The sequence below is a fragment of the Electrona antarctica genome, assembly GCF_951216825.1.
Source record: "Electrona antarctica genome assembly, chromosome: 17".
NCBI classification, from domain to species: domain Eukaryota; kingdom Metazoa; phylum Chordata; class Actinopteri; order Myctophiformes; family Myctophidae; genus Electrona; species Electrona antarctica.
Genome location: NC_136798.1, coordinates 34,338,762 through 34,354,066, shown reverse-complemented (window position 1 = coordinate 34,354,066; position 15,305 = coordinate 34,338,762). Strand labels below are relative to the sequence as shown.

At 44.7% G+C, this 15,305-nt stretch overlaps 1 protein-coding gene and 1 long non-coding RNA gene across 5 annotated transcripts in view; one reads left to right on the top strand and one right to left on the bottom strand.

Annotated features, from left to right (window-relative positions):
* Nucleotides 1-15,305, bottom strand: part of LOC306940467 — a 560,182-nt gene that overhangs the window by 326,587 nt on the left and 218,290 nt on the right. The gene's annotated exons all lie outside the window — the stretch shown is intronic.
* The window catches only part of wasf1 (WASP family member 1), a 111,228-nt gene continuing 97,323 nt past the window's right edge, over nt 1,401-15,305 (top strand). For 3 of the 4 annotated variants that reach the window (XR_013792122.1, XM_079526705.1, XM_079526704.1), the window contains exon 1: nt 1,401-1,892. The gene's annotated coding sequence lies outside the window, so the exon portion shown is untranslated. Of the gene's footprint in view, nt 1,893-2,370; nt 2,424-15,305 lie in introns of those variants that run through there. The other variant, XM_079526703.1, reaches the window with a different exon arrangement.

Below are 15,305 nucleotides of genomic sequence, written 5' to 3'. Positions count from 1 at the left end.
AAAGGGGACACAGCTGACATCACTTCTGACACCACGGTTGTCCAGAAAAAAGGCCTCTGCCCAGTGTCCATATATGGAGCTGTCCAGACAGGGCCCCTGCCCACTGTCCATATATGGAGCTGTCCGGTTCTGACATCATTCTGATGTCTGAATAGACTCCATATTTGGGCATACCTGACAAAGAACTCCATATATGGGCATAAAAGGGACACAGACATAATATTTGGGTGGGGTATGCATTTCCAACTTGCATCGTTCAACTTGCCTATACTATATGTGAAAGCCTGGTGACGTAGTTTACTCAGCACTCTGAGTTTACTATGAACCTGAATGTCAGTCACGCCTCCATATATGGTCATGCCTCGTGACATCACGCCTCTATATATGGTCAGGCCTCGTGACATCACACCTCCATATATGCCTCCGCAACTCCACTTCCCGGGCTGAATTATGGGCCCACCACGTCCCTGGTGTGAATGGGTGAATGTAATGCACAATCTCTGTAAAGCAAGGCGCTATATAGTGGTAAAACATACCACTATACCATGTAACCACTTACATTTCGGCCATTTGAAAATGAATGGAAACAAGACCTTTTTCTGTGATATGCTGACTGTACTGACTGTTTACATTTCTGCCTAATAAAGTATTCAATCAATCAATCAATCAATCAATCAATCAATCAATCAATCAATCAATCAATCAATCAATCAATCAATCAATCAATCAATGGTACTTTTACTTTTACTTTAAGTACATTTTTATGCCAATACTTTTGTACTTTTAATCAAGTACATTTTTAATTCCGGACTTTCACGAGTATTTCTACTGTGATGAATTGAAAATGGTGGACCCTGTGGACCAAGTGTAATGCTTTATCATGGTGTCGTCCACAGACTAGTAACAGTTTTTGTATTGCTTTCGTTTGAAATGTACCCATTCTGCATACTCTTAATAAAAGTATAAATCAATCAATCAATCAATCAATCAATCAATCAATCAATCAATCAATCTACTAACTACTATGATGAATGAATGATATTTTTACTCAAGTAAAACATTCGAGTACTTTTTCCTTAAACTGGTCAATCAAACCAACGTGTGCACATTTTCGCGTTGCACGTATAGTGTTGCCATGTCTGCTTATTATAAGCGACTTTTTCTGTAAAGTTGCTTGTAAATATTGGTAGTTTTTTGGGGCTTCCTAATGTTTAAAAAAAAAACATTTTCAACTCAAGGACTCCCAGATTAATATGTATTTGTATATGGACTCCGGAGGCCTACAATATTTGTATTAAAATGTTTCAAAAATCCTCAAGGGGCCAAGGGCTCGCTTATTTTGGGCTAGTTTTAATAGAGCTGGACGCTGGTTGCTTGTTTCTCTCTCAAAACGTGGCAGCCAACACAGTGGTTGCGCGGAGTGACGGGACGCTCTCTCGCGCCCCAACAATAGAATAGAGTGGTACGTACCATTATCACAGCGCACAATAGGTACATTTTCTTGCGTGCTATTTTGAACGCACGTCGGCTGCTGCAGCGGAAAACTACGGCTTCCCTGCGTGCGGGGAGAACTGTCGCATCGGCTTGTTATTAAACCCGTCGCCGCCTTGACCGGAGCGGGTTTCCAGCCCAGATCGCAAAACATCCGTGGCGTGGATCCCTTTGGAAAACCAACACAGTGCCTTGATCCCTCTCTTCCTCTCCTTCCCACTACTGCCTCTCCAAGACCCCACTCAGCACTCATTTCACCGAGCTCGTCGGTGGCTGACTGTACTGTTATTATAATGGACCGAAGCTGGATATTTACTACATTTTTGGACACGGTGGCATGCTCTCTACCACAATAAGAATGGCAAGAAAATAAGGAGGAGCTGAACAAACATCTCACTCAGGTAATTTCCATAATGAATTTCGTGTTATGTAAGTACAGTAGGAATAGAGAGGATTTTATGAACTACACCATACAATTCCTCCGCGTTTGCCATCGCTAGCCATACTGTCTGTCCAGTTGTCTACATGTTCGTTCTTATCGAAACGTTTTACACTTCTCAAAATCCAACTAGCGGTCTGTCTATATACCGTTAGTGGTAATTCAACACTGTCTGGCCATGAGTAGACTCTCTCTCACACACACACACACACACACACACACACACACACACACACACACACACACACACACACACACACAGGTGACATGCGGAATGGGGTTTGCTTCTTTGGACTAATTGCTTGATTGCTGCCATGACAACGTGGACCCCAATTGACTGATGAGGTGATTGAAACTGCACATCTGCATACTGCATTATCTCAGCTTGCAGCACGAGCACTGTATTTACCTTCTGCTGCTGCATGGAAGATTATCATGTGGAGCAACAGTCAGGGCTGTAGTGTGTGTACACTGTGTCCAATTTAAGAAGCAGGTTAGGGAGAATTAGGCTACTTTTTCTTTGTAATCTAAACAGTATGAATATATTTATCTTTTTGGGGGGATTTTATTCCATCGTTCTCCATCTAAAGTTTAGAAGAATATGTGGAAAGTGGAGAAGAATGTGTTATGTGAATGTGTTAATGCTGTGAGTAGTTTTGAGAAACATACATACAAATTGGCTCTAATTTACCATACCAGAGAACGTGCATTGCAAGTTATAGTAGAGGGTCGTTTTTTTGTAATGTGTGATCTGTGGAATATGATTGTGTTGATTTATAACGTGCTTTGAGTAGTTTACAAGCTACACCACAGGCTTCCAACCAAGTCTACAGGACCGCAATGGAAATAAGTCATGTGACTATTTCATATCCAGCTAGATAATGTAGCAGCCTATCTGCGTGTGTATTGCAGCCTTAGCTAATTTATTCTATTTGATCAGTTACAATTTGAATTGATCAAATGTCAATCAAATGCTCCAGAAAGATATGTTGGTGATTCAGAACCAGAGAGAGTTTGGCATTGGTGGTTCTACTCAAACACAGGATCTCAATGCCAATGCCATGCCGTGGTTTAATTTTCCCACGAAGAATGCATTGAGGCTAGGGGCTGGGGTCGTATTCCAACTAGCTTGGTTTCATGGGGGATGGTAACCATCAGTCTAGTAGTACAAATCACGCTTAGTGAAATTGGAAACCATTATTCATAGTATCCTACTCCAGATGTAGCACGAAAAGTAGACATGTTCAAAATTGAAGTCTAATGCTTTGCAGACAGTGATTCTCCCCATCACAGCCGGCATCCAATCAGGTAAAAGCTTGTACTGTACACATGGGGCTTGAAATGATGGTAATGGCACTGTGCTATTGTAGATGGGTTATATTGCCTATAACATGAAATGTAGTTAACATAACTATGGTTGCAACAACACAAGATCCTTTTGTAAGAGGCTTGGGAAACTAAACGGATCAATTATCTTGTTTAGCTTTAAGTGAAGGTTTACTTCTTGTTATCTGTTGTGAAATGGATGTTAGAGTTGAGCAGCTTGTGTCGGGAATGCTACATCCAAGCCATCGTTGATGCTGAATGCATTACCCCATGTGTTTTATATGCCAGCCTATCTGCAGCGCTTCTCAGTAGATTAGTAAATAAGAAGTGGTGCACACACACCATATGGAGCATTGCTGCTTGCCTGCTTCAGCAGAATCAATACTCCTGCTACGCTTTGAGGATTTACAGTATAAAGCTCAAGGAATTCAGATCGGTTCACTTTCAAGGCCTCGCTGCTGCCAATCCAGGCAGAAAGTTTCATAAACGAATTCATTTTGGGAAGTTGAGCAAATTTCCGACCAAAACGCAAAAGGACCCCTGTCTACAAAGTGTTATAAACACTTTATTCGCCCCTGCCACTGCGTAGCTTCGGAGAGCGCAGGCTTTTTGTCACAAGAAAAAGAAAAGCCTTGGCAAACGAGACACATTTCCTGGTCTAGGAGTGGGAGTGAACTACAGTGCAGAGCGGCGTTGTTCCTGGTCTAGGAGTCGGAGTGAACTACAGTGCAGAGCGGCGTTGTTCCTGGTCTAGGAGTGGGAGTGAACTACAGTGCAGAGCGGCGTTGTTCCTGGTCTAGGAGTGGGAGTGAACTACAGTGCAGAGTGGCGTTGTTCCTGGTCTAGGAGTGGGAGTGAACTACAGTGCAGAGCGGCGTTGTTCCTGGTCTAGGAGTGGGAGTGAACTACAGTGCAGAGTGGCGTTGTTCCTGGTCTAGGAGTGGGAGTGAACTACAGTGCAGAGCGGCGTTGTTCCTGGTCTAGGAGTGGGAGTGAACTACAGTGCAGAGCGGCGTTGTTCCTGGTCTAGGAGTGGGAGTGAACTACAGTGCAGAGCGGCGTTGTTCCTGGTCTAGGAGTGGGAGTGAACTACAGTGCAGAGCGGCGTTGCTCCTGGTCTAGGAGTGGGAGTGAACTACAGTGCAGAGCGGCGTTGCTCCAAGTTGTTGTTTTTCTACCAGGGGGAGGAGGGGGCTGATCCCGGCGTCACCCGTCCCTCTAGACCAGAAATCACGCTGGCTGGGCCAGGCTACCCACTGCGTAATAGGCATAATAGAATAATTCGTATAAGAATTAAGAATGCTGCGCTCACTCGGAAACCACACAACTGGACTATTTTGGGGCGTTGAAAAACAGGACATATTAGTGTTCTCTAGAGATTCATTGACATTTTGGGACATTGTTAAACAACCCCACATTAGGACTGTCTAGCCACTACAGTGTAGGAGCCAGCCTGATACAAGTATGTCTCTAGATGCACCGATAGCTGCACTTCTGTTATTCTTGTCCCAAATACAACTCTGTTTTGAGATTGAGAATCCATGGAGATGTGGATTTTGTGTGTCTTGCAGTGTGTTCTTTATATGTTCAGACACTGTTATAATATTGAGACAAATCAGTCATTCTTAGAAATATTTGGGCCAAGTTGTAGACTAAAGTATACACACACACTCAAATACTTGATTTTATCCAGAAAAAGCCACCTCAGCCTGCCTTGCATGATTTAGATGTGAATCAGAGCACTATTGGCACTATTTTTTAACATGTTTGATGTTTTCAATGAATGAATAATACTGAATTGGCTCATCTGTCAATTTGGCTTTCGAATGGATGTCATGTATGATATAGATATATTATTTCCTACTGTGAATACTGTGTGTATTCGAGGCAGCATTGCAGTGGTCCTTCACAGCTGTTCATTTTATCCGTTTTCTTTTGCAGCCACAGCACCCAAAATATCACATGACTGCTTCACTGCGCGGGAGCTATGGAATAATTTCTGTTGCAGCTTTGTGCGGGATGATAAGTGCTGATTGCGCATACACACATTGCCTACATTTTTGAGGGGTGCTTATCCCCTCCTATGTCCAGCTTTGAGGGGTTTGTAGGGTTTGTGTAAACGCAAACATTGAAGACAACAGTGAGGACGCAAATTGTGATCGTCCAGAATGAGATGATGTATGATGATAAGAGCGGCCCTCACCTCACTGCGCGGGTGTGATTTTATATTTATACAGAGTGACTGGCTGCCATGCACCTAATCACTTGGTTATCCCCACCTGGTGTCTATCCCCATAGCTATAGCACTGTTATCTATAGGATACAGTGATTACATTTAAGTCGAGATGCACAGTTTGCACACAGAGGAGCATCAACCTCAGCTTGCTGTGGTCTCTTCAGCCGCTGGCCGTGTTATCTTTGAAGGGTACACTTTTGTCGTTGGGTTTTCCTTTATCTCTCTGTGTGTGTGTGTGTGTGTGTGTGTGTGTGTGTGTGTGTGTGTGTGTGTGTGTGTGTGTGTGTGTGTGTGTGTGTGTGTGTGTGTGTGTGTGTGTGTGTGTGTGTGTGTGTGTGTGTGTGTGTGTGTGTGTGTGTGTGTGTGTGTGTGTGTGTGTGTGTGTGTGTGTGTGTGTGAACATTGTATATATAATATATGCACATACACACATTATATTATGCAGTAATCCTTTATCCAGCACACTTGAAAACATGTAGCACAGCCAGACAAAGTATTTAGAAAGATTGAAAGGTCCATAGGGCTGCTGGGGCGGTATGGAGTTTTGAGTGGTGCAACCACTCCAAGGAACAGCAATGTCCTTCCTAACCTATGTGACTGTTTAGAGTACCAGTAGGGGCAAAAGTGGCGCTGTTGTGCCAGAAACGGAGAGAGAGAGAGATAGTGTTGCACTGTTGCCTGCTAATTACAGAGAGAGAGAGAGCGGCAGGGGGAGAGGGGAGAGGGGAGTTGCACCACTCAGTTCACATGGGTGTGATTTTTTGTTATTGCGGCGAATGTTTACCAACTGTATGGTGGTATCGCGTATCTCCCCAAAAATGTGTTTTGAATGAGAAAATAAGTAAATAATAATCTTGGATATGAACTCGACACATATATCCATTCCACAACCGCGGTATGCGGCGCCCGGTGGTATTGCCCTAAATCTACATATTTCTATTCTATCTCGTTGTTGTTTACATTCACGTTGAGGCTTTGGTTTACGTTGCCAAACCTGGGCTAATGGTGAGTTTTCCACAAATACAACCTGACATGTTGTTTTGTTCGCAGCGTTTTCTTTATCTGATGCTGTTTTTGAGCTCCGTGTTGTGAAGGATGACATTTCAGTACAGTGTGCCGTTTTCCTTTTCCCCTGCTCTTCAGATAGAGGCCCCCATGATAGAAGAGCTTTGGCGTTCCTCCCACAGGCCTTTTGGACCTCTCCTATTTGTTGACATTGCTCTGATCCTCTGCCAGTCTGTCGAATCTTTTTTCAAGCTAGCTAAAACTCTTTCTCTGTCTCTCCGTCTCTGTCTCTCTCTATCTCTCTTGTTCGCTCTTTTTTAGCCCCCTACTCCATCTCTTCTTGAGATTTTAGCCGAGCAGAGAATACTAGAGCTGATAAAGAGTCAGTGAGGAATCGGATAAAGTCAAACGAGTGTGCAGAAAGAGTAAAATGAGAGGCTGCTGCCTGCCTGGCATGAAAAGGGAGGAGGTGGGTGTGAGGCAGGCGAGAGAGAGAGACGGAGAGATGGAGAGAGACGGAGAGAGACTGTATGCGTGTGTTCTGTGTGTGCGCCAGTTTAAGGGGTCTGTCTGTCTGTCTGTCTGTCTGTCTGTCTGTCTGTCTGTGGCTCTACTATCTCCCAGCTGTTAGGATGCTCCAGAGGCTCCCACACACAGGGGCCATTGTTCCTCCCTCCTGGCAAGGCCCAGAGCTCTATAATGCTGCCTCTGTCCCGGGCCTGAGCTGGCCTGCCACTTGGTTCAGCGTGCCTGACTGGTGTGCCTTGTGTCTCTCCACCACCACCACCACCATGACTTTGTCTGCTTTCACTGTCCCAGTCACCCTTTAGTCGTTGACGTTTAGGCCGCGCAAAGCTACCATGGACTGTGTCACGCAGCTGTCCCCGTAACGCGCAGACCAACTTGTTGAACCTCACTCTGATGTTAATGTTATGTCTAACTCAAATTAGATTGTTTATTGATTCAGTCTGGCTTTATCCAATTTCCTCGTACTGTTGGCTGCTGCCAGCCTCTCTCCTTCCGTTGGAGTGCACCTGACAACAATATTATTGTGATACTTGATCCGTGTCTCCGTAGTCTCGTGGTTAAAAAAAGGAAAAAAAAGTTTTGCCATGCAGCATGTGAAATCTGATGCTGCCAACGTTGTGATTTACAGGGCCCACAGAAGACATGCCAAAATCGTATCACAGAGTAGGTAATAAATCCAACAGTCCAATATCGGGTGAAATTCAAGATGTGTGTTGTCTTCTAATGTGCTCTTTCATTGCCTCCAGGGTTTAGTTTTATTTTCAAACATTGACATCATTTGATGGACTGTAGTTTTTTTTAATGAAAGGGAAAGAAATGTAAATATGAATACATGACCGACGTGGCACAAATGCATATATTGTCCTCAGTTCTTACTAGTATATATCACAAAGCTCTCATTTCACCTCCGTGTTGACAGCTCCTGGGTTCTAGTTTCTTTCATTCCCCTGTTGCCATGTTGCAGGCTTTTGCCTGCCCTACCGGTTCTTAGCCAAGTCTCAGAGTGGGTTGTTGATAGTGACGACACCGCTGAAATAAGACAGGTCTCACAGTGTGTCTCTGTGACCGTTAACAGGATACAAGGCATGGAAGCCTCATGAGAGGAGGGGGCTCCACAATAACCTCCTTCAGCCTCACGGAGGCTACAGGAGCTTGGCTTACCCCTCATCATTCTTCTCTCCATCTTGCTCTCTCCCCCTCTCTCTCTCATTTTAAAGCCAGTGATTGTTTGGCTCTGTATTCCTCCCTATCACTTGCTATTATGCTCCCTTGGTCTGTATCCCATGGATAGTGTGACAGCACTGCAGGCCCTTTTCGCAATGATGAAACAACCCTGCTGCTAGTCAGTGAGTGTTGCCAGGTCTGCTTATTATAAGCGACTTTGGGCGTGTTTTTTTTCCTGTGCTCACAGTGCTACATCCGCGTCTGATTCGTTTTAGAAAGTATTGTCCTGCTGTTGGAACATCGAGCCAAGCTGAATTTTATTCAACAAAACTGTGCATATTCCCTATGGTGAAGGTCAACAGCAAAGCCCCACGTCACAGCACATAGTCTGCCCTAGGCTTTAGGGTAGAAATGTTTTTGTTCTTTTCTGAAACCATGTCTGTGCTGCTTTGAGAGCCCCAGACTTTTGTAGACCGCCGTACAGACTATTGATAGAGACAGGTAATAGCCAGGTTTCCCACTCATAGGTGGGCTATGGTATGACAGACAGACAGACGGACAAACAAAACAAAAAACACCAGATTTAAATGCTAGCACTAAGGCTTGTAGAATGTCAATTGTTAACTAACATTTGTAAATGGCCCACTCTCCCTTAGTAAGCCCTTCCCTGTTCCCTGTTTGTATTTTAAACTGAACGGGGAAGCCCCTCAGGATTAGTCAATCAGTACATACATAGGCAGGTATTAGGGAAATGGAGCTCTGTGGTCTCGCATGGGTGCCCTCACCTATTCACTGAGAGCCGAACAGAGGGACACAATTGGGTGGGGTCAGGTAGGGACTGTGCGTGCGTCGGTGTGTGTGGGGGTGTGCGACGTGCGTGCGTGGGTGGGTGCGTCACTCCCCTGGTGTCATGTGTACGTTTGAATAGTAAATGAAGTCTGATACGTCCCGCACCACAATGCAGGTTCAAGACTACCCCAAGCACTGGGGATACTGTGTCCTATGCAGGTACTGTGTGTGACTGTGTGTGTGCATTTTAATGTGCCTGCTATAAACATTACATTTAGCCATGTTCAGTTCCATGTTCAGTTCCATCCACGAAGCCATTTGAAGATGCAGAGGGTCACCTAGGGCAGGGCGATCAAATATCCAGATATCCTCCACCAAATAACCTTGATATTGTATTGTGATTATATCGATTTATTAAACAAATAAATACATATATTTAATATAGGATGCAGTGTTGTGTACTTGTAAAGTTGATTCTGATTGTTGATTGGCTGATTAAAACCAGTACACTTATGCCATCACAATCCAGAGATTGTTGCTAATCCCAGATCTATAGTCTCATGTCTCGATCAATATAATATCATTATATGGCCAGGCCAGCCCTAGGAGCACTTTTATAGTAATCCTGCACAGCCGTCGTTGGTAAGGAGGCGTCTCAACTTGGGTTGCTCGTCCAACCCTGATGACCAGTCGGCGTTACCGTCAATAACAGAGGATCAGAGATGGGCGTGGTGCACTCTGGTTGTTGGCTTCAGACTCTTGCCACTTTGTGACATGGAGTTATAACTTATAATTAGCTTTTATTTATTTCCTCTCACACAGGCTCCAAGAATTGTCTTGTGTCAGTCATGTACAGACAGCAGTTGTATTTAAACACCTCACTGTATGATGCGACGCATTGTGAGCTTCTAGATCTGCTATTTTCAATTAAAGATTCAAAGATTTTTAATACATTTCAAGCGGGACATTCTGCACAGTGAGAACTTTTATTTTTGGTACTTTAAGTACATTTTTTATAACAATACCTTTGCACTTTTACTCAAGTAGATTTTGAATTCCAGACTTTTACTTGGAACAGAGTACTTGAATGTTGACACTTTACTTAAAGGGACACTTCACCCTTTTTGCCAAAAAATATATATCAATGACGTTTATAAGATTTAGAACACTTTCCTGGCGTTATTTTTTGTGTAATCTCTGGGTTTAGATATTTTAGATTAACGGGTGGCTCTGACGTCAGAGACACTGTTCTACTTCACTTCCGGACTACAGTTGTCTCCTCACAATGCAGCTAGACCAGCCCCAAAACACAGCCGTCACGGACACTGCGATTTGTTCCACCTACAACCTTCGTTGACCGCACCCCCACATGCGCATTTGTTATTGTGTTTGTGTCATGTCGCCGTTGCAGCAGAGCAGCACCAGAGAGACGCGCTATGTTGCCACGAATCCCCCCCCCAACTCTAGATTTATTATAATGATATGAAGTGACTTGCCATAAACCATCCATTAACTCCCCATTCATCCAATTTGCATCTGCTTGTATTAAACAACATTAAACTCACCAACATTGCAGCTGTAGGGAAAGCTTGAATATCCACTTTCAAACTGCAAAGCTTTTGTTTCATAAAAATCCACCGAATCTTTTTCCCACTCAGCTCTGCACTTAGTTTTTCTTCTTTTTTAGTTCTATCTCACTACTAAAACTTTCTGACTCTGAGGTAGATAAGATTTTTGGCTGTCAACAGCATCCATTTGTTTTTTCAATGTTGTGGACCGGAGCGTGGTGAAATAGTTGCTAAGATACGATACTGCATAGTGATTGGCTCTGCTGCATGCCTATGAAGAGTACTGACCAATGAGCTGAGCCCTTCCAGCCTAGCGCCCTTCCAGACACCAGGTTTCAGTGTCTTGCTTTCCTGTTCCTATAGCTCAGTCGGCTGCCCCTTCTTATTACTGCATGGGAGCGAGTGACTGAGAATCACCATAACGCGCTGTCATTTTTCCACGAGCCCAAAATACGGGATTAAGTGCGTCCCGTATCGGTTCATTACGGGACAGGTCTTTTAGTTGCCAAATACGGTACGATCCCGTATTTTACGGGACGGTTGGGAACCCTTGACAAATAACATTGGTTGCATCTTACAATGGAAAAGGACACAGTAATGCAGTACGTTTTTTTTTCTTTTTACTTCCACAAGAATGTTCTCTAAAAGCCAGTGCATTAGAATGACATTGTTTCGGCAGCCCTGGGGGGGGGGGGGGATTCGTGGCAACACTACACAGCGCGTCTCCTCTGAGTTGTTTTTTTCTGTATACTCTGGTGCTGCTCTGCTGACGACGGCAACATGACACAAACACAATAACAAATGCGCATGTGGGGGTGGAGTCAACAAAGGTTGTAGGTAGGTGTCCGTGGGGCTGGTCTATAGCTGCAGTGTGAGGAGACAATGTAGTCCGGTAGCAATACGGAAGAGTGTCTCTGACGTCAGAGCCACCCGTTAATCTAAAATATCTAAACCCAGAGATTACACAAAAAATAATGCCAGGAAAGTGTTCTAAATCTTATAAACGTCATTGATATATATTTTTTGGCAAAAAGGGTGAAGTGTCCCTTTAAGTAAAACATTTGTGTACCGTTTCCACCACTGACCTTAACCCGCAACTTCTATCTCTTTCGTCAGTCCAAACCCTGACTCTCCCTTGCTCTTTTCTCACTGATTGGCTGTCGTTGAGCTGGAACGGCCCATGCCCCCAGACCCCCAGACCCCCAGTCGTCTCGGCGATGCGTGCTTGATTGATGGGGTTTGCAGAAATAGGAGGCAAGGCACGTTTATCATGTTCCCTGCTTGAGTTGACTCTTGTCAGGACTCAAGACATCCCTATTCAATTATAGACGTGCTGGATTTTCATTAGGTTTCCCATAAGCACTCATTCTCCTTCTCATTTGTCTACCGTGGGGAGGGGTGGGGTGGGGGGAAGGGGGGTGCAGATGTTGAGAGGTGCGCAGGTGGCTGGAAATAGAGAGAGTTTTCTGAAAAAGCTATGTTTCTATGTCAGTCGTTCTTCGATTTTTCAAAAATAGCAGACCTACAAGATCGTAGCGCGCCACTCTGTGGCGCGCTATGAGCTTGTAGATCTGCTATTTTTCAATAGCTAAAGCATAACATAATGCTAACACCAAATGGGGTTCCCGCCCAGAATGGGTTAAAAGCAGAGATGTGTCGGGGTCCGCGTGGTGATAGCTGATCACCGTGGCGAGTGACGTAATGTTGTAGTTCTCTAACCTTTAGAAAACTACACCGCTGTGATAAGCCAACACCTCAAACTGGAGTATGACTAGGCCTACAGAGAGACGTGTTTGGGTGAGCGGTGAGTTGCTTACCACCGCGGCGTGACGCCATGTTGTAGTTTTCGGTGGTCACCTTATCACCTAAAAGTGGAGTATGAATAGGCCTTTACCTGACCAAGGACCGCTGCGAGTGTCAAAGCTGTCTTCCGACTATTACTGTAAATCATGCTCCCATCATGTTATCTGCCATTCTCTTACCGTTATGTAGGCTGTAGTGTAAGTTAAAAATACAGAAATTATAGAGCAGCTAAGAGAGGATTGATAGGGCGGGGGCAGGGGCTATGAAGAGGTGGCATGGGAAGTAGCCTCTTAGCATCTCAATGTGTTAGGTCACAATTTCTCATCGTGTGTGTGTGTGTGTGTGTGTGTGTGTGTGTGTGTGTGTGTGTGTGTGTGTGTGTGTGTGTGTGTGTGTGTGTGTGTGTGTGTGTGTGTGTGTGTGTGTGTGTGTGTGTGTGTGTGTGTGTGTGTGTGTGTGTGTGTGTGTGTGTGTGTGTGTGTGTGTGTGTGTGTGTGTGTGTGTGTGTGTGTGTGTGTTGTGTACACAAACTGCTGCTTCCTTTGGGAGTCAATATTTGGCTGTTTGTTTAGTGCTCTCAGCCCTGCTTCGATTTGCATACGGCCTGAGCACAAGTCTTTGGCGGGAACAGTGCCTCTTCCCTTCTCCGCTGGTGAAGATGGGGAATTGGATATGTCCGTGCATTGCACACATTACGCTTCTCTTTTTGCCTTCATGCAGGAAAGGCCAACCTCACCGAAAGCCTCTGTGTGCTGTGATGTGTAGTGGCAGCCAACTGTAACCTGCTAAACTCGGTCATGATTTCATCGGTGCCATTAAAGCACTTTATACCGGAGCAATTCACAAGGGTATTGAATAGGGGGTCGCAGACAGGGCAGGGCCGTTTTTATTTATCACCCCACCAAGCAAGCATCGCTTGTCAAATGTGATGTACAGTTGGGTGCAACCGATATTGTCCCTTATCATTTGACCCATTTAGGCCTGACCTCAACATTTTTAAAAATCCTTCTAAATCCTCCAGTTTTCTGAAATACATATTTTCACGATTTTTCAAAAATAGCAGATCTACAAGCTCATAGCGCGCCACTCGGTGGCACGCTATGCGCTTGTAGATCTGCTATTTTTCAATAGCTAAATTATAACAATGTTTAAAACACCAAAAGGGGTTCCCGCCCAAAATGGGTTAACTGTCCTTTTGCGCAGATCACGCAAACCTCAGCAAAAAGAAAAGGACAATATCGATGGCCTCCAACTGTAGTTGAGACGAGGGATTCAACAGAGACCAGCACAACTTTTCCCCCCCCTTCTATAGGCAGTTACACCCGGAATGCAACGGTGTGTGACTGTGTGTACTGGTGGAGTGTTGGTTGTTTGAGTGTTGTTATTCTCGGGTTCATGTGAACTGTGGTGGAAATCCGGCAATGACGTTCAGCTTTGGAAGTCTAGAGGGAAGCCAAATAATTCCCTTTACATAAGCTCCTGAGTCCTGAGTGGCTGCCATTTGGTTATACCAAGAGGTATAAGGTACAAGAGGAATAGATTCAAAGTGTATGTACAGTACATGCATGTGTTACGGTACCTCCTTCATTCCATTACGGTCGGTACAGTGTGGGTGTGGTTAAAATTAATAATTTCGGTGCAGTTATGGTGAACAACTGGCTTCACATGACACACTGACACTCTCTAAACGCCATGGCCTAAAGTTACATTATCAACATAATGTTGATAGGTTAACTTAATCGTGTGTGTGTGTGTGTGTGTGTGTGTGTGTGTGTGTGTGTGTGTGTGTGTGTGTGTGTGTGTGTGTGTGTGTGTGTGTGTGTGTGTGTGTGTGTGTGTGTGTGTGTGTGTGTGTGTGTGTGTGTGTGTGTGTGTGTGTGTGTGTGTGTGTGTGTGTGTGTGCGCTCACACATGGTCCCTCTTCATGTGTTGAACTCTGATGCTGTTGACTGGACTGCAAGATGGTGGAAGTGTGAATGTTATTCCCAGAAAGGGTTCAAGTCAGCCAACCATGTAAGCTGGGCCAATGAACCAGTGTGGCAGCACCCATCCAACCCGGCTTCATGAACCTGACCCTGGACACAGAACGCAGCACAGGCCACTGACGCTGCTTCCACAAAAACCCTGAACTATACTAGACGTTACCTGGTGTGGCTGTTTGCGAGAGCACAAATGTTCGAATCAGTCGGACCGGACACTTGACACTGCCAGCTCCCTAGCACAAAGTCTGGGTAATGTTCTATTGAGGTCCACAGGTCATTGTCCAGAGAAAACGTTAAAGATGGAGTGCCGTGATTGTTGTACTTTTTCTGTTTTGTATTGTGTTTTGCGTGTTTTGCGTGTTTTGTGTCTGGCGTTAACGTTACTCTAATAGACACCCAGGTGTGGTTGGAATATTGAAATATGCATTGCCTTCCCTGTCTATTTTCGGTTTCTTCCTGAAAGATGAAAGTCTTTGGCCCAATCGAAGTACAGTGACATTAGTGACACAACAAACAATATCATCGATCCCCTCCTCTATCATACAATACCACTGTGGGTGCGGCTTCAGTTCAGGTGGATCCCCACCCGCGTGTGCGTGCGTGCGTGCGTGCGTGCGTGCGTGCGTGCGTGCATGCGTGCGTGCGTGCGTGCGTGCGTGCGTGCGTGCGTGTGTGATCGAATGTTACAGGTGCAGAATGCCTGTGTAATCCTTTTGTGCAGGTCCCATCCTTGAATGTGGCACTTTCAAGGATATTTATTATTTCATCACAAAGTTCAAAGAGAACATTTTATCCGGAGACAGTCAGTCAGCTGTCATACCCCTTTTTGAACAAGAGCTCTTTCATTGTTCAAGGTCTTCCTAGAACAGAGAGAAACAGTGTATTGTTTAAGGCACGTTTTGTTTTTTTAAACGTTACGTTTTTCATCCAAGAGTCTAAAGAAGAAAGCTAACAGTGAAAACCAGATTACTGTA